At 40.7% G+C, this 27963-nt stretch overlaps 1 long non-coding RNA gene across 1 annotated transcript in view; it reads right to left on the reverse strand.

Annotated features, from left to right (window-relative positions):
- Positions 1-27963, reverse strand: part of LOC137029050 (uncharacterized) — a 60283-nt gene that overhangs the window by 26211 nt on the left and 6109 nt on the right. The window contains exon 2 of the long non-coding RNA XR_010896253.1: positions 27785-27951. This is a non-coding gene — a long non-coding RNA (uncharacterized lncRNA). The remainder of the gene's footprint in view (positions 1-27784; positions 27952-27963) is intronic.

Consider the following 27963-nt stretch of genomic DNA (forward strand, 5'->3'; position numbering starts at 1 on the left):
TATGAGGTCCAAAATACTACAAAGACTGCACAGTGGTCACCAAGGCATAGTGAAATGTAGAGAGAGAGAGACAGATGTAGTGTGTGGTGGCCAGGCTTAAGTAAGGAAATCCAGCAGTTAGTTAACAGCTGCAAGGACTGTCTGGAATCAGACCTACCCAGAAAAAGGAACCACTTCTAACCACTCCACTGCCCAACTGTCCATGGGAGAGAATCAGTGCTGATATCTGTGAAGTGAATAAGCAGCATTACTTAGTAGTCTTGGACTATTTTTCAAGATACATTGACATAGCTCATCTTCAGGACTTGTCAGTTGAAACAACACGTGCTTGCTTAAAGAACATGTTTGTACGATGGGGCTGTCCCAATGTTCTCTTTACCGACAATGGACAACAGTTTGGTGGAAGTGCTTTGAAAGACTTTGCGAGAGACTATGATTTTCAGCACATTACTTCGAGCCCTTATTATGCCCAGTCAAATGGAGAGGCTGAGAGGGCAGTACAAACAGCTAAAAAGATTCTGAAACCCCCACAACTCATGTTGGGTAGACAAATAAGAACTACAACTACGACAATGAACCAGCATATACTTCAGTTCAACAGACACAGGGGCCAAAGGAAACTCATGGTCAGGATCAACTTGCGGCTTCTATGCCTGATAATGCCCCAGACATTCCAGTGCAGGTTGAACAACCAGGAACTGATCTATCTGAATCCGATTCACACAACAATCATTTCACCAAAAAGGGTGAAAACAAGGTCAGGACGAATTGTCACAGCTCCACAGAGATATAAGGATTTTGTGTGAAAAAAAAGAGAAACATTGTTGGTGAAAAAAATGTTGTTCACAACTACAGTAATTTTATGGTTCAATGTTATATGTAATATGTCCCTTATCCATTAGGTGGCAACCAAGTGCTTGCCAAGAGTTTAGTTGCAGTGTTAAAGTAATTGAAGCAACGTAGTCTGCCAGTGTTCATGATGAGTAGTGTTCCACCAAAGCTTTGATGGTAATAGAGCGCACACTTTAAAGAATAACGTTGATTTATTGAAACATCACAAGGAGGTGCTCGTAAAGCACTCGACTCGGGTCATAATTCCTCTCACACAATGTGAGCTGTGACCATATGGGCATCAATGATTTCCACGCAATTTTTCCAGAGGAAAAAAAATGCCTGCAAGCTCATACTGTCACATGTAGTATCAAACAACAGGCAAACAAAGATGAACAATGAAGACAGGATTTAATGACAACACTCAGAATGCTAACACATCTTACATAGACGAGAACAGACCAGGAATGAGGGAGAACACAGGGTATAAATGGGTATTGCATGAAGCAAACATTAGATGTAAAACTCCTCGACGAAACCATGGGGATGACTGATGGAGACGGAGCTGGTGGAGAAGGAGCCCAGAGCGCAGATGGATGGCCAATGACCAGCCACGAAACCGCAGGCTTCGGAGGCCGCGAGGGAGGTGTGGCAACGACCCCTCAAGGAGGAGCCAGGGTGCCAGAGTTCTGTGGTGGAACCTTAGCGGCTGAGGACCGAGGCGGAGCTGGAGGGGTGGAGAGACGCGCGCACCAGACGTGGTGACGTCTGACCAAGGTGTAGCCAGCGATTCGAGGGAGCCCGGTGTAGCCGAATGGCTGATGGTCCCAGGCGGAGCCGAGGGGGGGGAGCCATGGCCGCAGGAGGCGGAACTAAGGGGTCCAGGCATCCAGACGGCACTGTTGAATGGCTGAAGTCAATGGCTACCATCAACTGTTTGGTTAACAACATTCTTCAAAATATCATCTTTCGTGTTCAGCAGAAGAAAGAAATTCATAGAAAAACTTAAAAGTGAGAATATGATGACATCATTTTCATTTTTGGGGGAACTGTCCCTTTAACTTGATTAACAAAGTGGTGATGGTAATACGGGCATTTGGTGTTAAAAAAGTGTGGTCAGAACAAATTTGACTTTTACTTCCTCTGCTTGATGTGGGAAGTTTTTTTTTTTTTTATTGTCTTCCTGTCTTTGCTTCAGAGCTGCAGTAGATTTGGGCAGAAGATTCATATTGAGGTGTTTTAATCTTGGAAACAACATGAAGATCATTCAGCTTCAGCTTTGTAAGTTTATTATATGATATGGCTATATATACATGCTTTGTAAGATTATTAAAATTGTAGGCTATGTTTTTATGTTATACGTCACACGGTCTTATGTGGGTAAGCTTATGTTTTTATCTTATAGATGCATTAATCTGTTGTCAAGCTGTAGTGACAGATCAACTAACTGATTTGGGATCAAATGTGACCATAAACTGTGATCTTGATGGTAATGAGGTTTATTGGATTTTACTGAAAACACCAGATCCTCCAACAGTGATTCTACGATCGTTCTCATCACCAAAATCACCTTTTTACTATAATAATACATTCAGAAACAAATATTCAGTGCAATTTAAACATCTGGTTATAAAAAATGTGACTGCTGATGAATTAGGAGTTTATTATTGTATGAAAATAGGCTCACCTCCAAAATTCAGCAACAGCACCAGACTGTACATCAATGGTAAGTTAATTTACTTTTTCTGTGATCAAGACATACTGATGAAAACTGCTTACATACTTGCCATTAACTACATACATTTTTAGATATGAAAAACATAATTATATTCATAAATAACATCACATATTATCAATATTTTTAGTGCAATAACTTTTTAGCCACTGCACATTGCAACAGTAACAGTATTTACTGTAAGAGACTGTGGACACTTTCTTTACAGAATCAACTCAACTAACTGAGTGTCACAATCATACAACTGAGTCTCACAATCTTACAGCAGTGGAGTTTATTGATCAGAATCAGACACAATGCCAGATTATTATCATCATATCTGGTCTGATGAACGGGCTGCTGGTCATTGTGCTGATCGGTGAGAGATTTTCAGCCATCGGTTTAAATATTAATATAAGCTGAAGTTAATTAAATGTGTAAAGTTTTTTTTTAATTTATTTAGGCTATATCATTATTATCGTGACATTTATGTGATATGTTGTGAAGTGTTGTGTGTGTATATATATATATATATATATATATATATATATATATATATATATATATATATATGAAAAAAATGCAACATTTTGTAAATACTGAATCTGAAACACTGTTCCAATTTTAGGACTATTAAAGGTGTTTGTTTTTGGAATCAGAAGGTCTGGAGAACAATCACAGCTCAACACTGATCTACAGCACACACTAGTTATAGAAGAGAATCAGGAACAATTACAGGTAAAAAAAAAAAGAAAAAAAAAGTGAAACCATAATTATAACTAAAATTAATTTCTGTCTTGATAATTGATAATTCTTGCTGACCTGTTAATCCAACAATAGCATTCTATATTTTAGTTCATTTTTGTTCAACTGAAGCTGAAATTGCTAATATTGATCTTTCAGTACGCCACGGTGGACTTTTCCAAGTTGCGTAGAAATATTCGCTCCAGCCAAATCAACAGCACCTATGCTGCACTAAAGCTGCCAAAGTCATGAACACATGAGTATGACTGATATTATACTTATTTTATTCACTTTTCTTTGATGTTCAACTCTGAAACTTCTTAAAAAAAAAAAGATCAGTCTTTGGGAAAGAGAAAAATGACTGCGCAAAAAGTAAAAATAAATATACAATTTAAAATTGAATAAATTTGATATTTCATTCATTCTGTTTTATAAAGACATTAATCACAATTATTTTATTGAATTGACAGCTATAGATTTATATTTTCTTTTATTTTCTTCAGGTTTATACATTACTCTAATGTGTAGAAAATATTACTGTGAAAATATTTACTTTTTATTAAGTGGACACTTATTTTTTTTCATTGTATGAATATTGTTTGAATGTTTTATACATGAAAATATGCAGGATACCTGCCTTTGTATTTAGGTGGGTCCCACAAGTGAATCATATTTGAGGGTCGATGGCATCAAAACTTTGAAAACTCCTGCTGCAGATGAAATGTGTTTAAGAAATTTTATGTTTGCTAGTTGGTCTATTTCTTTTTGTTAGTTGGAATATTTTTGTTTTAGAATAGCTGCCTTAATCTATATCTGCTGAAACTTTTGTGAGTGGTTGTCACAGTGTATGAATCTTTCTTTTTATATACCATACATTGATCTTAGAATGTAGAGTGTGCACATTATTCATTATTTTTCTGAAGCCTGAAGTTTTCCATGTTGTTAGACAAAGAAGAGTTTAATTTTTATAGAATATAAAGTAAACAGAATCAGGTCAATTATAATGATCAAAAAGTCTGTTATTGTAAGTCAACTGAAATGTTGTGGTTTGTCAACCTACTTTTGTCTAACTCTGCACTCAGGGTTTTTGTTGTTGTTTTTGCATTTGTTTACCTTGTGTTTTCACAGAGTGAAAGTGTGAATAGTATGTTTGGGTTTTTAAAATGTATTTTACTTATTTTATACATATTATAAAGTGATATGACTGCATTTAATAAATTCTGTTCTTAGATCTACATTCATTTTACAATATATAAATAGTATATAATTAATATAAAATAATACTTTAAACACGTGACAACTTGTCCTGACCTTACATTTATGACAAATACCCTTATTCTGAGAACACAATTCAAACGTTGAGTTAAAATCTACCATTATTATGAAGTTGCTTCATTATGAATAAATAAAATTTTGTGTGTGTGTATGTTTTTGTGTGTGTTTGAGTAGGTCACTTTTAATAATATATGAGAAATTTGTTTAGGTGTCTAGCTATTACTACAGTCTCTCTAGTGATAATATTATACTTCCTCATGTACAGTCGATGAAATTTCATTAAGAATTAAGGAGTTTATGACTGTATGAACACAGACACACATTAAGCACCACTGCCAGATTCACTGTAAATGAAAAAAAATAAAAAATAAAAAGAGAAAAAATAAATAAAGTGGTCCTTTTGGAAATGGACTGGTATAACTCATACCTCATATTAGGTTGTTTTTTTTTTTTTTGTACTATTAATTGTCATGTGTATTATGCAATTTTTTAAGTAAGAAAAAAAAATTACACTGTACTGTTATTTTCAATTGAAGTGCTAAACCAAAACCTGAAACATGTTCCACTGGCTTTGACACTTGACAACCAATGAATCTCACCTTTGTATAGAGTGGAGGTTTAACTGTGAAACAAGTGCAGTGTTTTTCCAATGCCTTTATGTTTATGTAGCTCAGTTCTCACAGTTCTCTAAACCTCAAATGGAAACAGCAGCATTGCAGCATTGCATGCATGTTTACAACACATATACTGAAATTTATTTAGCTTTGAATGTCCAACAAACTGAAATTGAAAGCTCAAAGCAATTGAATGATATGAATCTATAGGGATATTCGCAAAGGCTTCATATATATATATATTAATGGCGAGCGGTGACTTTTTTAACCGGGTATGCTGTGTGGTGTTTTTTTGTTTTTTTTTTTTTTGGTCTTTTTTTCACAGTCTATGGGTGCGTCATGTAAATAAATGTGGCCAATAGAGTTACGTTGAATGGGATTATAGCTAATATGCGAGACGCTCACATTCTCTTTAGACATTGTTAGAAACACAGTGAAAAGTATTTCTAATATGTTGGAACTTTTATTGAGAGTAGCCCATATTTGCCTGTGGGGACGTGCCTTCACAAGCATCTGTAAGAGCGTTTGTGACGTTTGAGTCGACGGATGCGCAACATGCGAAAGGTGTGTTTGCAAAATATGCTGTATTTTTGTAATCCGCTAGGTGCCGCTAGTGTCACAGAAACGACATACTTCAACGTATCAGTTTAGGACACAGATCTAAATCAGACACGACAAATAAAAACACCATGGCGTAAATTTAAATGTATGCCACAAGTACCTTTTAAATTAATTATTAAAAATAAGTAAACAATTAGTAGTCTAATATATATATATAAAAAAAAATGTAATTATAATAGGCTAAATATAAGTCGGCTATATTAAATAAAAATATCAGTAGGCTTTAAAAAAATCAGTTATTCTATCAGTTCTTTTTAAAAAAAAAAGTTGAAATTATGCAAACGCAAAAACTATATCGATAAACATCCTAAAACTATTTCTAAGTTTTCATAAAAAAATCTCTATGGAGAAAATGAAATACTATGAAAATAGTTTTAGTTATGATTTTTTCCCCCCCATTTGGCTAAGTCTAGTTAGTTTTGTATCCAATACAATGTGATTTTCGGTTATCGAGATCTGGCAGCAGCTATTTTTTCCTCTTGGGTGAGCGGTCCGCTCATAGCTTATCCTGGCCATGTAATTTGCAATAGACCAGCAAACCAATGAGAACGCGCGACAATGATGACGTTCCATAACAAAAACGCAAAGGCGCAAAAGCTGCTGCAGATCAGCTTACCCGGAAGTCTCCGTAACTGACAGATTTAGGGAAAATTACCGTCGTTTGGCAAATAAGTAAATTACGGACAGTTACATATGCATTACCTAAACAAGGTATTTAATAGTAATTTATAATGTTAATATTAGTTGCCGAGTCCACGAATGGCTTGGGTATGCAGAGCATTCGCAGCTTATATGGACCGCACGCCACTGATAGGCTATATATATATATATATATATATATATATATATATATATATATATATATATATATATATATATATGACATCAAAGTAATGCAAGAGAGATTCAAGAGCAGCCAGCTGGTTCATTCTGCGTAGCTTCTCCACAGCTATTTCACAATTGGCCAGATTCACCACATGACAACAATCACATGTGTTTTGTGTTTATTCTCACAATTTCAGTTCCACTAATGCTCACAAATGCTCCTGTTACTGAACGTAACCTTGGTTCCCTGAGAAGGGAACTAGAAGTTGCATACAGCTGGTGCTGATGCATTAGGAAAACACCTTTTTCCTCATTAGAATATTGAAGCCTGATTCCCTTAACGCCATTGCATTGGCCAATGACGCTCAAGTGCGTGAAAATAACTGGGCACCCTTTATAACGCAGTGCAGAACGGCATTGTCTCTGAATCTTTCGACAGAGAAAACACGGCACAAAGGCAACATCTCAGTCCCTTCTCGGGGAACCGAGGTTACGTTCAGTAACTGGAGATGTTCCCTTTCGAGATGGTCTCTCGACGTTTGCTTACAGCTGGTGCTGACGCATTGGGGAACACGTACAGTCTCGCCATTGTAGCATCTGGACCAATCAGACACACACAAATTATACTTTATATTTAATAAATAATCCAGCAAACACACTCTCCCAACAAAGGTCTGTGAACCATCCCCAATCTGTAACTAACACAGGCAGAACTAGAATGCTGAGCTAGAAGCTTCTAAGGAACCCCAAGCTTATGTCAAGCTGCAGCCTAGTCTTTCCATTCACCAAAGATCCTATAACTTCAACTGGTTCTCTCTCATTAAGACAACTACAGCAAAGATCAGCGGGAGCCTCCACAAATTGCATCAGGACAGTTTAATTCAAGTGGGCGAGATATGCAAGTATCAAACTTAGTCTCATTATTTGATACATTAAGTATCATTACCCCTTTTAAAGAAGGGCATGTTAGAACTAAACTGATGGTTTTGGTGCTGAATTTCAAACAATGCTATAATTAGGGATGTCCCGATCACGTTTTTTTGCCCTCGAGTCCGAGTCCAAGTCATTTGATTTTGAGTATCTGCCGTTACCGAGTCCCGATCCGATACTTAATAGCCTACATAAAAAAGAATAAAGAAGAGCGAAAAAACAGATCCAGGAACAGTGCTTTTCAGGTTTTTTCAGGTATCTAACAGTTTTCAAATGGTAATCAAATATAAAATATCACTGCATATTATCTTTACTGTTTAATTAATAAATAAAGATTAATCATTATTGAAGTTACAAAAACTATTCAGTCAAGAGCAGTGAGTGATTTCTTTGTTATTTGTTGTTTGATTTAACATTAAATACAGGCAGCAGGAATAGTTGTTTTCCCTTTAAGACATGCACAATCCAGTACATATTACTGTTCTACATGCGTTGTCTTTCTCGACTAATATACGTTCACTTAAGACATAACCGACTATGTTTGCTAGGATACTCACTAGGACGGGCATGTTGACATAATTTTTGTATGAATTTGTCCGCCGAAGCGCAAGACCTGAAAGAGAACTCAGTATTTGCGCGCTGACTGGAATAAGCGTGTGCGCGCTTCGGATGAGCGCACACAAATCTTCTCACAGCGCGCGTGAGTTCTCTTTCGCGTCTTCTTCTTTAAGGTTTAAATCAGCAAGGCTTAAATGAGTTTTATCTGTTAAACACAGACAGCAACGTGTGCTTTTCTGGTCTCACCTGCGCTCGCGCACTATCAACACCCGGGTGATGACGGCGTAAATGACTGGACATTACAGCAGACGGCACTCGCAGTTAACAGTTTACAAAGAGTGACTGTTTTGTCCACGCTTTCTGATTATCGTTGTTGTAACGTTTTGTGCATCCATCGACTGAAACATACATTATCTGAACTCTGTCTGTTTTCCCCATTGCTATTTTAAACAAATCATATTAACCAATAGATGTGTCGTCATTCGAGATGGACCGCAGTGCAAGTGCGTAAGTGGAGAACCGGTTTGATTTTTTTTACCGAGAACCGTTGCACCCCTAATACATTATCCGAGTCCTGATCGGGAGGTAATGTCCGATTCCGATCGAGTCTGAAACCACATGATCGGGCCCGATTTCCGATCACGTGATCGGATCTGGACATCCCTAGCTATAATGCTATAAGCGGAGGCGCTGTCATACAGTGATGTAAGAACCTACTGGAGCTGGTGGAACCCCACACCATGAACAAGGGGTGGAGTAAGAAGTTGTTCACTGCAGAGCAAATGGGTGGAGCTTATGTTAGCTCCCCTACGCTAGACATCCAGTGAGGAGGAGTGAATGTACAACCACACCCTAATCCTACCCTAACCCTACCCACAACTCCCCCCATTAGACATCCAGAGAGGTGGAGAGCTCTATCCCTCCACCCCACTGGATGTTCAGAGAGGCGAAGCTGGCCGTCATAGACTCTGCAGTGAGTACCACTTGGGCGGAGTTTCCAACGTCCGCAGCAAGGCTATCAGCACACAGTAGCTCTAATACACTTATGCAGAAGCAATAGATTTCAGAAAGGCTGACCTCATATAGCTTTCCTGTACTGAAAGGACCTGAGAGGCTAGTGAAGAGACATCTACATTATACTGTAGAATTTGGCAAAAGTGTTTTGTGAAGCCTATTCTGCTGCTGAATAAATATCCTCAATAGGTACACCCTTCGCCCATGCCCAAGAAGAAGCCATACCCCTCGTGGAGTAGGCTCGCACGCCTATGGGGCAAGTTGTATTTTCTGAATCATAAGTCAGGGTTATCGCATCCACAACCCAGTAGAATAGCTTCTGTTTTGACACAGGTAGACCTTTAGTGTGACCGCTGTAACACACAAAAATCTGTTCAGCCAGTCCGAATTGCTTGGAGAGAGTGGTTCAGGTAGCCAGGGATGTGAATGCATACCTACTGCATACCTACATATGAATAGTGAATTTTTTAATTAGATTTTTTATTTTTTTTTATTTAATAAGGCAGTTTTACTAGTTAATTTGTATTAGTGTTATCTTGCTTTAACAAAATGCCAAAACAAGTCAGTCATTCATTTTTGCCTATTTTTAAAAATCATTGTACTTCATTTCTAAAGACCAGCCGGCCGCCTCACAGATGTCTTTGATGGAGACACCACTAGACCAGGTCCACGAGGAAACCATACCTCTAGTGGAGTGGGCTTGTACTCGTACTCCTATGGTGCAATCGAGGCCCATAGATGAGTAACTGAGCAATAGCATCCACAATCCAACGTGAGAGCCGCTGCTTTGTGACCGGAAGCCCTTTGGTGCGGCCGACAAAGCACATGAAGAGCTGGTCAGACTGCCAAAATGGCATTGACTGCTCAATGTAGGTCCTCAATGCCCTGACTGGGCAGAGTAAGTCCAACTCACACTCGTCTGCTGAGGGAGGTAGCGCTGAGAAGGTAATGACCTGTGCCCTGAACGGAGCACCTTATGGACGTACCTATGCCTAGGTTTCAGGACGAACTTCGAGTTGTTAGGCCAAAATTCAAGGCACGCAGGGCTCACAGAGAGGGCCTGCAGGTCGCCTACATGCTTAATCGATGCTAAAGCCAGTAGCAGAGCGGTTTTAAGTGACAGGGGCCGAAGGTCAGCTGACCGCAGTGGTTCAAAGGGGGGCATGAAACGCTGCTATGGCTGCCATGTATACTTTGAGCGTGGAAGGCGTAAGACCCTTGTCCAGACGCTCTTGGAGAAATGACAATATCTCAGATATGTCACATTCAACGAGATCTTCGTTTCGAACTGTACACTAGTCGATGAAGACCAACCATTTCTGGGCATAGAGGCGTCTAGTAGGCTCTAGCCTGAGAAATGGTGTTTAGCTCTGTGTTTGCCCTCCCTGATTCATCTGATGACCTGAGAGATCAGAACGATCGGGGGAAAAGCATAGAGGAGGAAGTGGTATGTGCGATGCTCTTAGCGATCTCAGTTTCGGCAGAGCCCATTCTAAGAGCTACTTTGCCAGTGCACAAAGGCATCTGGATGAAAGCCCGCCCTGGTGATGCTGTCCGATCAGACCAAGACATGGTGTCCCTTCAGGACCGGCAGAAAGGAGTGAAGGGCTCGACACACTGCTAGAATCTCTAGGCAGCTGATGTGTAGACGGCTTTCTTTGCTCGACCATGAGCCGAAGGCTGGTCTGCCCTCGCACAGAGTGCCCCAACCCAAGTTGGACACATCTGTCGAGACCACCATCCTTCTGGATACCGCCCCTAGGGGAACACCATAGCTGAACCACTGAGGGTCCATCCAGGGTTTCAGGGCTGCTAAACAGGCCTGATTTACCCTGACAAAGAAGCAGCCGTGCCGCCAAGCATGAGGTGGGACCCGAAGGTTCAGCCAGTACTGCAGAGGCCGCATTCATAAGAGGCCAAGCTGCAAGACCGGGGAGGCGGAAGCCATCAGCCCTTGCATCCTCTGGAAACACTTTTGAGGAAGACAAGTTCTGATCCTGACTGAAGCCATGAGCTGCTGAATGGCCAAAGCGCGCTCTGGCGAGACCATCGCCCTCATCTGGGCTGAGTCGAAAACAGCTCCCAGGAACAAAATTTGTTGGCTGGGGAGCAGTGAGCTCTTGGCGAAATTGACCTTGAGTCCCAGGAACTCCAAGTGGCTGAGGAGCACGGATCTGTGGTGCGCTAGCTCGTCCTGAGACTGGGCCAATATGAGCCAGTCATCGAGGTAGTTCAAAACTTGGATTCTCATCTGTCTCAGAGGGGAAAGCTCAGCGTTCATACACTTCGTAAAAGTGCGAGGAGCTACGGACAGCCAAAGCGAAGGACTGTATACTGGTAAGCCACTGGATGTGAAAGTATGTGTTTTTCAGGTCCAGTGAGAAGAACCATTCCTCGGGGCAAATCTGCGCGAGGATTTGTTTTAACATTAACATCCTGAACTTCCATTTCCTGAGGGAGCGGCTCAAGAATCTGAGGTTGAGCATGAGTCTGAGACCACCATCCTTTTTTGGGACAGGGAAATATTGGCTGTAAAAACCCGATTCATTCTCTGAAAGAGGTACCACCTCTTTGGCTCCCTTTTCCAACAGAGCCATAACTTCGGTGCAAAGGACATGCACATCGTCCGCTTTTACCAAAGTGGGAACCACTCCACTGAAGCGCGGGGGTCTTCAAGCAAACTGCAGCGAGTAACCTCAATTTGTTATACCCAAAACCCAGCTTGACACTCTGGGGATGGCCTGCCAGGCCTCAGCCCGTGTGGCAAGGGGCTGGATTAAGTCGGTTGACAGGCTGCTGAGTTGGGGCCTGTGCACCGTGGAGGGTGGAAGAAGTAGTTTGCTCTCTTTTTAAAAATGTATGTTATTTATTTTGTTTGCCATGAGCATGGTGATTGGCCCGGGCGCAACAACTGTGGGCCCAGGGCAAACAACAAACATTTTGTCCCCTTCACCCGGAATTGAACGGAGTGGCGGAGGAACTAATCGAGGCAGCTTTGGGGGTGGTCCGGCTGCAGCGGGACTTTGCCCCCTCCTCTTCTTTCCTGATGGATCAGGAAGACTTTGGAGGCATTGGGTCCAGCGTAATCCTAGGCCGGGGTCCCTGACGTCTTGAGAAGGACAGGCGCTAAGAGGGGCGAGATTGCTGACGTTGCTCCTTAGGGGGCGCTGCCTGGTTGGCAGAGGGTGCTGGTTTGCTCTGCTGCTGAGTCGGCGCAGGCTTGGGGCGACTCGTGGCAGTGTCTGAGCTGGAGTGCTTGGTCAGGAAATGTCTCATAGCTTGGGATGACTTCTGTGCGGCAAAGTGCTCAGTGAAGCCCTCTACGGCGGCTTCGAAAACACCGGCGGGAGAGACAGGGGCGTCGAGGAAGGCGGTTAAACCACAGATGGTTCTCTAACACAACAAGGCTGGCCATTGACCGCCCGATGGCCTAGGCTGTTGCCTTCGTAGCGCACAGGGCCAGATCCGTGGCGCTGCACAGCTCTCTGAAGGTGGGAGCATCAGTTCCAGACTCATCCAGAGAGCAGAGGAGTTTGGCCTGGAACACCTGGAGAATGGCCATAGTGTGGAGCGTTGAAGCAGCTTGGCCTGCAGACGAGTAGGCCCTGCCAGCGAGAGCAGAGGTCGTCCTGCAGGGCTTGGATGGAAGGGCCCACTTGTTCGTCCATCCAATAGCTGGAATAATATTTAGAATCTCCGAACCATTCCTCCGTTTCAGCTGCCGCCAAGAACATGCTGTCATCAAGCGACTCATCCTTTCTCAGCTGAGTGAGGCTCACCCTCGCTCAGCTCCGCCGCGCCGTCATTGGTTCAAAAAGTTTTCCAGTTTGAACTAATGGCCGTGCAGTTACACTGCGTTATTGAAAAAGGCTTCAGTATCGAGGAAAAATTAATTTTTCCCATACGCAGTATGAGTGAAGTATCGAAAGGGAACAAGACATTTTCAGAACAAATATGCAAAAAAATCTAAACGTTAATGTATGAGACAAAATTATGTTTAATGTTGTCATATATGACCTCACTCTATTTTAGGTGATACTGCACTGTTCAGAAATTTAGCTGGTTTTCTTGATGCTGTATGGGCTGATCATAAGCAGTTATGTGTGTGTCCTGCACAAAATTTGAAATACACAATTTTATAGGTACATCTGATGTGAGAAACTCTTTTTGGTCATCACCTTAGGCTCTGCCTTGCCTTGCCTAGGCCTTTCCACATCATGAATATGGTGGAGATGTGTGTGTGCAACATCTGAGACAAAGCTAAAAAGACGAAGAAAAAAAAATCTGAAATCATGAAATTAATAATTTCTTGTTGAAAATTAAATATGTTCATGATATGTTACAAATGTTTATAATATTTTTATTTTACAAAGTGAAAAACTGGTTTTTATGTATGAATATTGAATTTAGATGCATTACAAGAGTATTATCATATCTGAGGGGCTGTGGCTTAGGTGTCCAACTATATTTTAGGGTCACTGTATACAGTATTTCAAAGATTTGGTTCAGGTCTCTATCCAGTAGAGGGTGCCACACAACAGTGAGACATTTGGAAAGAGGCCCCTAGTAGAAGTAGAAAGGTTTGTAATGGCAATGACAGTAAAATATATATCATTTATCTTTTTCTAGTTTACAAAATAAACCTCACTATATTTTTTTGTTTATGCTATTATGCAAAATTCACTTTTACATGGTGTTTGGATATAAATAAAATAAAAAAATTTTAGGCTATATAGGAGGCTCTGGAGAAGAAGCTGAAACAAGCGATAGAAGATTAATCACGCAAATGTAAAGTAAAGCGATCATCAAATATTAAACAGCATATAAATAAAAACTGCCAAACCTTACTGAATGAGGACTATGAAGATTTGGGGGTGTTTATGGACTCTTTGACAAAAATGCAATTTTCTCAGCTTTTTGTTTAAAATGTTTCCTTTTTCTTTTCTTTTCTTTTTAAAAAAAAAAAAAATTTAAGTGTTGATAAAAAAGGATTCATGAAGCTAGAATAAAATGTTTTTAAAATGGAAAGAGCTGAAGTACAGTTAAAGGTATTTAAATAAAAAAAAAAAGAAAAACTAAATAGGCACATGGAGTATATGCGAACAGAAACGGACATAGAGTGCTGTGTGCGTGTGTGTTAAATAGTGCTGCTGATGAGTGAGGTGATGAGGTGCAGGTGGCGGTGATCAGTACTCAGGAGACAGCGTGCATTGTGATTGGGTGACGTTGGAACTTGACGTGTCTGTGACAGTAACCCCCCCCCCCCCCCCCTCCACGGCCCGCTCCAGCGGGCCGAGGACCCCAACGTCGTGGTGGTCGTCCTCTTCGTCGCTGTGCTGGTTTCTCAGGGTGACTGTCGTGGAACGTCTGGAGTAAGCTGGGATTCAGGATGTTGTTTCTTGGGACCCATGAGCGTTCTTCGGGGCCGTATCCTTCCCAGTCCACTAAGTACTCCAGCTGACCACCACAACGCCGGGAGTCCAAGATCTCATGAACCTCATACGCAACTCCGTCCTCCAGGATGAGTGAAGGGGGGGCTCGGCGGGAGCCACGTCAGGTCCTGTGGGAAGAACAGAAGGGTGGTGAGCTTTCAGTAGTGACACGTGGAAAGTGGGGTGTATACGATACCCTTGTGGAAGTCGGAGTTGATAGTTGACTGGGTTGACCTGCTTGACGATTGGGAATGGGCCAATGAACCTGGGACTCAGCTTTCTGCAGGGCAGATTCAGTCTGATATCCCGGGTGGACAGCCAAACCATCTGACCAGGCTGGAAGACGGGAGTGTTGGAGCGTTGAAGGTCGGCTGCCATCCTGCGTCTGCGCAGGGCTCGTTGCAGTTGATGGTGTGCTGAGTCCCAGACCTTCTCGCTCTCTCAGAACCAGTAATCCACTGCGGGTACGTTGGAGGGTTCCCCGGTCCAGGGGAACAGTGGGGGTTGGTAGCCGAGTACGCACTAGAATGGTGTGAGTCCTGTAGTCGACTGCCGGAGAGAGTTTTGGGCGTACTCGGCTCAACCCAGGAACTGGTTCCAAGAGTCCTGGTGGTCATGACAGAAGGTACTGAGGAAGCGGCCAATCTCCTGCACCTTCCTTTCCATCTGCCCGTTCGACTGCGGGTGGTATCCGGAAGTCAGGCTTACGGCCACACCTAGGGAGTAGAACGATCTCCACACTCTGGATATGAACTGGGGTCCTCGGTCAGAGACTATGTCTTCTGGGATTCCGAAATATCTGAAGACTTGGTTGAAGAGTATTTCGGCGGTCTCCATGGCATTGGGTAATCCTGGGAGTGGAATTAGATGGCAAGACTTTGAGAAACGGTCCACAACGACTAGGATGGTGGTATTTCCTTCTGAGACAGCGAGATCAGTGATGAAATCCACTCCTAGGTGTGACCATGGGCGATCTGGAACGGGCAGCGGAAGGAGTTTCCCAGCTGGCAGATGACGAGGACTTTTGGAGATGGCACACTCCCTACAGCCCTGCACATACCTTCTGACATCCGAAGCCATCCTTGGCCACCAGAAGCGTTCTTTTAGCAACGAGAGGGTTTCATTGACCCCCGGGTGACCAGTGCCAAGTGACGTGTGAGCTGAGTGAATGGTGGGAGTGCGTCGTGTCCGTGGAATGTACAGCAAGCCGAGTGGACAGCCCGGCGGAGGGTTCGTGGAGGCATTGGAGGAGGGGATGGTTTCTTCTAACCAGGTAATGGGACTCACGATGAGAGAGCTCGGAATGATAGGTTTGGGTTCTTCGGTCTTTTCTTCAGGAGCATGGAGACGAGAGACAGCGTCGGCTTTGACGTTTTTGGTACCTGGACGGTAGGAGATGGTGTAATTGAATCGGGAGAAGAACATGGCCCAGCGAGCTTGTCTTGGGTTTAGTCTCTCCGCAGACCGAAGATATTCAAGGTTTTTATGGTCTGTCAGCACCAGGAACGCATGTTTGGCTCCCTCCAGCCAATGCCTCCACTCTTCCAAGGCAAGCTTAACAGCAAGAAGTTCCCTGCCACCGATGGAGTAGTTGACTTCCGCCGGGCTGAGCTTGCGGGAGACAAAAGCGCATTGAAGGATGGAGTCTGCTTGGCGTCCCCTGCTGCTGCAACAACACCGCTCCCACTCCAGTGGTCGAGGCGTCCACTTCAACGATGAAATGTTTCTCGGGATCTGGATGGACAAGTAAGGGAGCGGTGGTGAAGGCTTCTTTTAGCTGGTTGAAGGCGTTGGTGGCTGCTGGGTTCCAGGACAGAGACTTGGGCTTATTACGGAGCAGGCTGGTGAGTGGATGGGCAATGGAACTGTAATCTTTTATGAACCATCTGTAGAAGTTGGAGAATCCGAAAAAGCGCTGTAATTCCTTGATGGTGGTGGGTTCTGGCCAGTTGGTGATGGACTCCACCTTCCTCTCGTCCATCCGGATGCCACTGTGGTCGATGTTGTAACCCAGCAATGAGACGGAAGGTTGATGGAAGGAGCACTTCTCTGCCTTGAGAAACAGGTTGTACTGACGAAGACGGGTGAGGACCTCCGTAACGTGTCGGTGATGTTCGGCCTGGCTCCGGGAGTAGATGAGTATGTTGTCGATGTACACCAGGACGAAGCGATGGAGAAACTCCCGGTCACCTCATGGATGAAATCCTGGAATACGGAGGGGGCATTGACCAGACCATACGGCATTACAAGATATTCGTAGTGGCCAGTAGGGGTGATGAAGGCGGTCTCCCACCCCCCCACGTATCCGGATGAGGTTGTACGCGCTGCGGAGGTCCAGCTTCGTAAACACAGTGGCACCACTGAGATGTTCCAGTTCCGCTGGGACGAGAGGATGTAATCCTCCATGGCCTCCATGGAAGCCCGTTGCGGGCAGAAGACATCGCTGAAGGGGGCGTTACACTTGGGGATGTCGATGGAGCGTTGTTCGACTGGACTTTCGATGGACGTGGCGTAGAGAGAGAGAAGCATGTGTCGCTCCACTTCAGGATTTCGCCCATTTTCCAGGAGATGGTTGGATTATGCTGCTGCAACCAGGGGCGCCCTAGAACCACGTCATCGGTGGAATCCTCCAGAACCAGCAGATGGATATCCTCTTGATGCAGTAGACCAACTCGGAGTGTAACTGGACCAGCCACGGTGCAGACATTTACTTTTATGAGTAGCAGGAATAATGGCACTCACCAGGGGTCGCGGTGGTCGTGTGGGGCATGCGACCCCTGGTGAGTGCCATTATTCCTGCTACTCATAAAAGTAAGCCACTCACTACTGTCGTCAATCTTACTGCCGCTACTGTCTCCTTTTCAGTGGTCGCGCTCCTCGACTCAGGGTCAGCTGGCAACTTCGTCTCCGGCGGCATCTGTCGGCAGCTACGTCTCAAGACCTCTCCGTCTCCGACCATCTACAAGATCAACTCAATAACCGGCAAACCCCTGAGTCGTAAGCGTGTCTGCAACCATCTCCTGGAAAATGGGCGAAATCCTGAAGTGGAGCAACACATGCTTCTCTCGCTGTCTGACTGAACTCCCAGTTCCACCGTCTCCATCGCCTGATCTCTCTCTCTACGCCACGTCCATCGAAAGTCCAGTCGAACAACGCTCCATCGACATCCCCAAGTGTTACGCCCCCTTCATGCAGGCGTGCATTCAAGAGCACCAGGACAAGGCACTTTCCAACATGCTCCTCTGTCGATCTGAACCCGTCAGCACTCCAGATCCAGCCCAAGAACCCATGGAAGTGGAAAAAACTCTCGTCTTTCCTCCGAAGAACGCCGCCGTCGACTGACCCTGCATCTCTGTCTGTATTGTGGAGGCCCCGTACTCCCTTAATCTGAGCTAAAGAAGAAAATGCTCCCTCATTTCTACCAAAACTTGTTTATGTCTGTGTGAATCATTTCACACTGGACTGTGAACGAATGTCAATATAAAGGGACAATACCTCTGTATTGGTTGTGCTAAAAAGTTGTTACTCAAGGATGGATTAGTACAAACTGTTCTTGATCCAGCTTACCCTGCATTTACACAGGGCGTCGGCGTTAACGCTTCTCGTTTACTTTGAATAAACGACACTGGAAAGTGATGTGTTATTACAGTTCATCGGAGTTAATATATGGATATAAAGTTTACCAGTTTATTAAGCACCACCACCCAAAAAGGCATAAGGTCTTTATTTATTTGTTTACTGTTAGTTGTAACGAGTGTTTCTGTGTACTTTGCTGTGTATGTTGATGATAATGCAAGGGAGAGAAAGTGAGTTTATGGATAATATTTTAATGCACACTTGCATTGTGTTTTATTAAGATCTTGCAGAGATTTTCTAGTGTGAAAACGGACGCTTCATATTTTGTGTGAAGTTCAATAAACTTCATAAAACTCATCAGTAAAGTTTTGGCCATCATTCTGATGGGGTCCAGTACAACAGGCTTGTACTAATATAGTGGATAAAAATAAGAAGACAATATAATTTATAACCGAAATTAAACTAAACTATACCTGTTCTATCTCCATGCAGCATATATTCACAGTTTCTGACATTATAATGCATCCTGACTGACTCCTGACACTGGAGAATAAGCTCTTGAAGCTCCACCCTCTTAGGCGAGCGCAGCAGCTCATTTGCATTTAAAGGGCACACACTGAAACGGCACGTTTTTGCTCAACCCCAATAAGTGGCAATTTTAACATGCTGTAACATGACAAGATTTAAAGGGTTAGTTCACTCCAAAATTAAAATAATGTCATTTATTACTCACCCTCATGCCGTTCCTCACCCGTAAGACTTTTGTTAATCTTCGGAACACAAATTAAGATATTTTTGTTGAAATCTTCAGGCTCAGTGAGGCCTCCATAGCCAGCAATGACATTTCCTCTCTCAAGATCGATTAAGGTACTAAAAACATATTTAAATCAGTTCATGTGAGTACAGTGGTTCAATATTAATATTATAAAGCGATGAGAATATTTTTGGTGCGCCAAAAAACAAAATAACGACCTATATAGTGATGGCCGGTTTCAAAACACTGCTTCAGGAAGCTTCGGAGCATTATGAATCAGCGTGTTGAATCAGCGGTTCGGAGTGCCAAAGTCACGTGTTTTCAGCAGTTTAGCACGCGATCCGAATCATGATTCGACACGCTGATTCATTTATGCATTTGAAGCTTCCTGAAGCAGTGTCATTGCTTGCTATGCAGGCCTCACGGAGCCATTGGATTTCAACAAAAATATCTTAATTTGTGTTCCAAAGATTAACGAAGATCTAACGGTTGTGGAACGGCATGAGGGTGAGTAATAAATGACAGAATTTTTTTTTATTTTTGGGTGAACTAACCCTTTAACATGAGCTAAAACTTCACACACACACTCTGGGTATATCAGAGACTTATTTTACATCTTGTAAAATTGGGCATAATAGGTCCCCTTTAATAATAACAGGTATTAATATCTATATTTTAGCAACTATTACTAGATTGCAAAAAATATATAAATAAATAAATAATAATAATAATAATAATAACACTGATAGCACACGTACATCTCGGAGATGTCTATTTGATGCATGTGTTTACGTCTGGAAGACGTATTTTTTAGAGTGTTTGCTCATCTGCAATATAATTGTAACCATAAAACGAGTGCTTTAGGACCAAGCAAAATACCCTGCCTGCTATTAACATGAACAGAAAATAATAATATATGCCTATTGATTTAGGAAGGCCTACATGATTTGCTCTCACTAGTTCATGGGCAGTCGCATGGGATTCTTTTATAATAGTTGTACATCTTTTTTAAAGTTTAAAGAAGGCCCACATTTAATGCCATTAGTAGATGATTGTGCACAGGGCATTTTCTTATTTCATTCCAAACAAATGTGCTGCGCACATCCTGAAATTGAATGTCACGTCATGCTGGCATCGCCCCCAGTCCTCGGGTACTCAGGCTCCACCTTTGACGCTCATTGCCACAGCAGCGCCACGGTCTCCGGTACCTGCAACATCGCTCAGCTCCATCGGCCTTCAGTCTGCGCCTTTGGATCCACTGGCTCTAGGGTGACCACCCATCCCCCATTTTGCGGGACAGTCCTGAAATTGGGAGCTTCGTCCCGCATCCCGCAAGATGTAGCCTAAATAGTGTCCCGCATTTCAGTTATGTCTGTATTATTATTATTATTATTATTACTCATCCCTGAAATTCCAATACCACAGTAAGAAATATAAAAACTGTGCAGTGAGTTCCCTTCTCGCGCAAAACTGGACACACGCTCTCTCTCACTCAGATATTACATGTGCGTGCTCAAACTTTGTCCTCCTGCATGTGCACTCTTGAATCTAGAATTGTCTTCTCTCCAGGATGTAATGTTGCCAGAAGCGCAACATTATAGTGTGGGCACTGGCAGAAAAAAAAAATAATCGGCCAAGTTTGCCAACGAATGTAAATCAATATTCACATAGCATAATAGTAGTAAATGTATCTGTCTCACACGTGTTCCGCATTGTCCTGCAAAATTACATCTATTTTCCTGCAATTGTCTATATGTCCTGCAACAGATCAATAGCCAGGGGGTCACCCTAACTGGATGCCGTCATCCCCAGATGCCGTCAGCCACCACAACATCTTAGCTCCTTACTCCTTTCACTCCACCGTAGGCTGTCGGCACTGTTGATCTCTGGGTCTGTTCACATCTTCGCCACTCGTCGTCTTCCCATTACCATCCCTTCACCACATTTGGCCACCATACCTTCTCTTCAGCCTCTCACCATCCCTTTGCATCTCCTCATCCACCTCCAAAACCCCTTCCATCCCTCCCTTTGTTGTTCAGTTACACTGCGAAGTCGCGTCTTGATGTAATCGGGGAATAATGTCACCATTATGTTCAGCTTTTAAGGATTTTTAGTTTGTATTTCATCAGTTCCTGTGTTTCTTTGTTTGTATTCCCGCCACTCTTTAATTTCCATGGTCCCCACCTTTATGAGTTTATGTTCAGCTGTGTTTAATTAATGATCTTGTTTCTGCTTGCTGTATAGTTGTACCCCTGTCTTCAATCTTTGACCGGTCACCATTATGTTTACTGTGTTTTAGTGCCTGCCTAGTGGAATATTATTATCAAACTTTATGTTTTGGGACTTAATTTGTTTTCTTTGTCTGTATTCCTGCAAACCACTGTGACAGCTGCATCATTATCCTATATAAAACTCATCTCTAAATATGTTCCAATTTGGCTGTAAATGTTTTTGAAGTGAAGCATCTTCACACATAGTAAGACTAACTGCACATGCACCGGGACACAAAAGACTGTAATAGAAAATGCTAATGGTAACAAATAAATGAACCCTTTGATGCACAAGCTATGAAAACCCCTTCTAATGCGCAACATGGGTCAAAAATGACCCGTATTCATTTCCTATGTAATTTCAATCATGGTTGAGTGTTTCTTTGCTGAATCTTTGAAAGAAATGTATTTTATCATTAATTTATTCCAGGTATTCCTTAAATATCTTGTTTTTGATTGACAAAAATCATTATGTTCATTTTTTCTTTCTTACTTTATAAACAAACACAGTTTTTGTCTGTCTACATCAATTTTACACACATGGGTCAAAAATGACCCGTATTCATTTCCTATGCAATTTCAGTCATGACTGAGTGTTTCTTCACTGAATCTTTGAAAGAAATTTATTTTATCATTTATTTATTTCAGGTATTACTTAAATATCTTGTTTTTGATTTTCTACAAATAATCATGTTTATTTTTCTTTCTTACTTTATAAACAAACACAGTTTCTACATCAATTTTACACACATGGGTCAAAAATGACCCGTATTCATTTCCTATGTAATTTCAGTCATGACTAAGTGTTTCTTCGCTGAATCTTTGAAAGAAATGTATTTTGTCATTTATTTATTCCAGGTATTCCTTAAATATCTTGTTTTTGATTTTAACAAATCATTGTTTGTCATCTTTTTTTCATAAACAAACACAGGTTTTGTATTTCTACATCAATTTTACACACATGGGTCAAAAATTACCCATATAGAAACCTTTGCAAATTTCCGCAAGAAGGAACATATTTACTGCAGACAACTGTTCATCCGCCACACATTTCATGTCTCAACATGGCTGCTTTTGTATATTTGATGGATGAAAGACATATTATATTTCATATAATAGGCTGTATATTATATTTCATAATTTGTATTTTTTGTCATAAACCAATGCAACTGGTCACCTTTTACATCTATCAGTGTTCCTGAAAAGTAACAGTTTTGAACAAGGTTTCTGTCCAACAGTGAAAATATATAATGAGTGTATCGATCAACAGTGATTTTGAATTTCTTTATCTAGAGTGTTAATGGCTGGTCCTCAACAGAACTGAGGTGGATGATGACATCACTGTAAAAAAAGCTGAAAGTGTACTTTGCGAACAGTCAAACGCAATTTAAATGTGTATGTGCAGGGTTGCACATACACAGTTACAGAAATCCGGCGGAAATTATAAAAAGTTACAAAAATCTGTATGCTGACCCTCACGTACACATAAAAAGTGAAGTATACGTTGGCCTTTAGAAAGGTAATGAAACACACATTCAAAAAAATTCATTCAAAAAGAAAGGAAAAATTAAAATAAGGATTTGGTTATTGAGTAATACATGGAATAATGAATGATAAAATTAATTTATTGTAATATATGCGATATAGAAAATAACTAATTCGGGTCACTTTTGACTCATGTTGTATTTGTCCAAAACTGTTACATTTCAGGAACGCTGACAGACATAAAGGATGACCAATTGCATTGATTTATGACAAAAAATTAAAAATTATGAAATATATAGCCTAATATATTAAATATAATAAGACTTACATCCATCAAATATACAAAAGTAGCCTTGTTAAGATGTAAAATGTGTGGCAGATGAACAGTTGTCTGCAGTAAATATGTTCCTACTTGCAAAAATTTGCAAATCTTAAAGATTTCTATATGGGACATTTTTGACCCATGTGTGTAAAATTGATGTAGAAACTGTGTTTGTTTATAAAGTAAGAAAGAAAAATAAACATAATTATTTGTAGAAAATCAAAAACAATATATTTAAGTAATACCTGAAATAAATAAATGATAAAATAAATTTCTTTCAAAGATTCAGCGAAGAAACACTCAGTCATGACTGAAATTACATAGGAAATGAATACGGGTCATTTTTGACCCATGTGTGTAAAATTGATGTAGACAGACAAAAACTGTGTTTGTTTATAAAGTAAGAAAGAAAAAATGAACATAATGATTTTTTACAATCAAAAACAAGATATTTAAGGAATACCTGGAATAAATGAATGATAAAATACATTTCTTTTAAAGATTCAGCAAAGAAACACTCAACCATGATTGAAATTACATAGGAAATGAATACGGGTCATTTTTGACCCATGTTGCGCATTAGAAAGGTAGTGATACAAAAATGATTTTTATTAAAAAAGTAAGAAAGAAAAAATTAAAATGAGGATTTGTGATGATCAAAAACAAGTTAATTGAGGAATACCTGGAATACTGAATGATTAAAATAATTTCTTGCAAAGATATAGAAAATAAAAACTCAGCCGGGTCATTTTTGACCCATGTTGTGCATCAAAGGGTTAAAATAATATTTACTGCACATAAACCTTATAATCATTAATGAACCAATTCATGTTTAATGTAATGTAATGTAATGATGGTTAAAAGGTTTCTCTTTTAAAGTTTAAATAAAGCATTTGACAACCAAAACACAGCAGGCCAAACACAAATATCAACACAACTCAGACCGTTATTGCTAAGAAGTATTTGTACAAATAGTGTTTCATTCAGAATTCATCCAACTTACCTGATCATCATAATCAAAGGAACTGCTAAAAAAGTGTCAACCTCGACAAACCCATAGGGCCCATAAAGCCCATATCTGGGGTGGCCCAATATTATCAATATATGTTTTATATGACTATTTTGGATAGAAAATATATACATTAATATAATTAATGTAAAAATGCTACTTTTTTTAACAGATAGTATCATAGACTCTTCCGTTTCCATATGCCATGCATTCTTTATATGACATCAGACGCAAGTGACGTCAACAGTAATCACATGAATATATATATATATATATATATATATATATATATATATATATATATATATATATATATATATATTTTTTTTTTTTTTTTTTTTTTTTTTTTTTTTTTTTTTACCAAATTTACTTCAGTATATTCAAGACTCTTGATCTTCTACTGAATTTTCACCTTTATTAATATTGAACATGTTTTTGATCATCTCAATCATCTGTCTGTCACATCTGGACTTTAATTCATCAATAAAGACATGACAAAAGCTTCTTGTTTCATTGGTTAGATTACTAAATATTAAGTTAGTTTCACTGGAAAATAATCAATTTATAGATGTATAATAATAAAGATAGATATAATAATAAAAATAAGCTGGCCTTTTACAGTTTTTTCCAATTGCTAACACACTAAAATGACATGCACAGCACAATTATTTAAACTGACACACAGAGAGCAAAACTTCTTCTCAAGTCTCCAAAAGTCTAAACACCTTTTCTGTTTTACACACATTTTGCATTTCAAAATAGCACTTTTTAAATTCACTAAATACAGTTCTCTGCATAAGACACAACAATCTGACATAAAGTCACATGTTTGCCATTTCAAAACACTGCCATTCAAAATGACACTACATGAGCTAATTGGCCAATTACATGTGCCACCTGGCCAAACACCTCAGTGGTTTCACGAGTTCGTTTCCTCATAAAATCTTTAAGCTAATAAGGTTAAGCGTATTTGGCTTGCTGTCCGCTGTGGAGGGGCTCGAGGAAGCAGCTTCAACTCGAGCTTGGATATACCCCCCAGGGACTACTATTGCATGAAAGAGGAGTACGATAGATGAGATGCTTATTTTATGTGGTGGAGTTGGGGAGGTGGAGGGATATCGAAACAACTGATGCCAGAGCAGGGTGAGTAGCTGCTTATATGCTCTGGATGTAATTGAAAGATTAGGGTTCCCTCCTCTTGAGATTATGTTTGAGTTTCACTAATTTAAAGATTAGATGGGTTCACTCCTCCCGAAATTACGTTGTGAACTTCACTAATTGTTAACACTTCAATCAGGATGTAAGCACTATGAAAAGACCACAGGTGAGAACCTTTTTTTTTTACAACAACAATGGAAGACATTGCAGAGAGAGGAAGAGGAAGAGGAAGAGGAAGAGGGAGGTTGAGAATAAGAGGGGGAGGAAGAGTGAGAGGTAGGGGTAGAGCAGGTAGAGGAGTTCATGGCCAAAGAAGACAAACACTTTCAAATGAAATCAGAGCAACCTTAGTAGATCATGTCATCAACCATGGGTTGACAATGCGTGAGGCTGGACAGAGAGTGCAGCCAAACTTGAGCCGTTTTACTGTCGCCTCTGTCATCCGGACCTTTAGACTGGAGAACAGGTATGTAACCAAAATTTCATGTAGTACACATGTAGTATACCCCATGTCATAGTGTATCAGTTGGGTGACACCTGTTTACTTAGTGTATGACATCAGCCATTCATGAACTGTACAAGTTTCCTGTACAATGTACTCTACTGTGGGGGAAAATATTTAGGCTGCATTGTCCAAGCCCTATATATATTTTTATTTTATTTTTTCTAAAGGACTGAGAGACGACACCATGGTGGAGGAAGGGGCCAAATGTTCACCGGGGTACAGGAAGCTGCCATTGTAAACTTGGTTTTGGAAAATAATGAAATCCGATTACGAGAAATTCAAAGCCACATCATCCAAGACAACACCTTATTCAACAACATTCAACGAGTTAGTCTGTCCACATTGGCTCGCATTCTCAAGCGAAACCAAATCAGAATGAAACAACTTTATAAGGTGCCGTTTGAGAGAAACTTTCAAAGAAACAAAGAGTTCAGACGAGCATATGTGGATGTAAGTACTATATTGACTGCAGTACACTACACACAACATTGTTTCCCAGTGTACTGGATAACACCATATTGAGTGATTTTTGTTCTTTGTTTTCAGGGAGTACTGGAAATGGATGCTCATGCAATCCCACATGAGTTCATCTTTATAGATGAGGCTGGGTTCAACCTAGCAAAGACCAGAAGAAGAGGGAGAAACCTCATTGGCCACAGAGCCATTATAGATGTTCCTGGCCAACGTGGTGGGAACATCACAATGTGCGCTGCCATCTCCAATATGCATGGTGTCCTCCACCGTCATGCCAAACTTGGACCATACAACACAGCCCATATTCTCACATTTCTGGACAGACTTCACAACATTCTCATACCACCAGAGCGTATGAATGATGCAGACCATCAAAGAAACCGGTACGTTGTAGTATGGGACAACGTGAGCTTTCATCGTGCAGCCCCAGTCCAAAACTGGTTTGCTGACCACCCAACATTTCTCGTGCAATACCTCCCACCATACTCACCATTTCTGAACCCCATAGAAGAATTCTTTTCGGCATGGCGGTGGAAGGTATACGACCGGCAGCCCTTTGTGCGCATGCCTCTTGTGCAGGCCATGGAAGAGGCATGTGATGAGATTGATGTGGGTGCAATTCAGGGATGGATAAGGCACTCAAGGCGCTTCTTCCCTCGATGTCTGGCAAGGGAAGATATTGCCTGTGATGTTGACGAGGCGTTGTGGCCAGACCCGGCTGTGCGGCAAGATGCTGCCTAATTATTTTTCTTGCCTTTTTTTTTTGTTTGTTTTTTTACTGTAATATATTTTTTTTCAGAAATTTTCTTTTTCAGTTTACTTTTTTTTTGTAAGAATATTTTTGTTCAGTCCCATGTAAATATATCTGCTGTGCTTATGTTGTACTGACTTGTTTACTGTAGTGAAGGAAAAAAAATAAAAATGTTGCACAGAAATATTTGCAGATACACACACATGCTGTTGCATGTGAACAATCTGATACATATTTAGTATTATGGCAAAGCATACTAAAGATGGGGGTGCTTTTCATTATGCCCAACAGTGTGTAGGTGGTTAGGCAAAAATCTGGTAATATGAATGAAGTGTGTGCCATTTCATGCAAAAGTTTGATTTTGATAATGCTCTGTGTAGTTTCGGTTGCAGTGCTTCATTTTGCAGGATATATGAGGTATTTTGCAGTTTGGGTGTGTGGTTTTGTGAATTGTGTTAAGTGTTTTGATAAAACCAGACTAGTTTGAAAAATTGTGTGTTAGCAATTGGAAAAAACTGTAAGCAGGTATAATGGTAGCACGTTACAATAAGGTTCATTAGTTAACATTAGTTAACATAATGAACTGCACTTATACAGCATTTTTTCCATCTTTGTTAATGTTAATTTCCACATTTACTAATACATTATTAAAATCTTGTTAACATTAGTTAATGTGCTGTGAACTAACATAAACAAACAATGAACAACTGTATTTGCATTAACTAACATTAACAAAGATTAGTAAATACAGTAACACATGTATTGCTCATTGTTAGTTCATGTTAGTTCATACATTAACTAATGTTTAACTAATGAACCTTATTGTAAAGTGTTACCGGTATAATTATGCCTGATGTAACATTTGATCCAATAAGTGAAATGAACAGCTGTAAATTGAATGAGTAAATGTACTCAGACTTACATTAGTATGAGATTGAAGCTTCCTATCTTAAACTCTTCTGGGAAAACATTGTTTTCTGGATCCTGATCCTCAAGTGAAACATTTTTCTGAAGAATGATGGCTCATATATTCCTGCTGTCATTGAGTCTTTAATACAAATGCCATGTCTTGACTTTAGTTTATTATCACTGAAACAGAAG

This window comes from Chanodichthys erythropterus, chromosome 10 (assembly GCF_024489055.1).
Source record: "Chanodichthys erythropterus isolate Z2021 chromosome 10, ASM2448905v1, whole genome shotgun sequence".
NCBI classification, from domain to species: Eukaryota; Metazoa; Chordata; class Actinopteri; order Cypriniformes; family Xenocyprididae; genus Chanodichthys; species Chanodichthys erythropterus.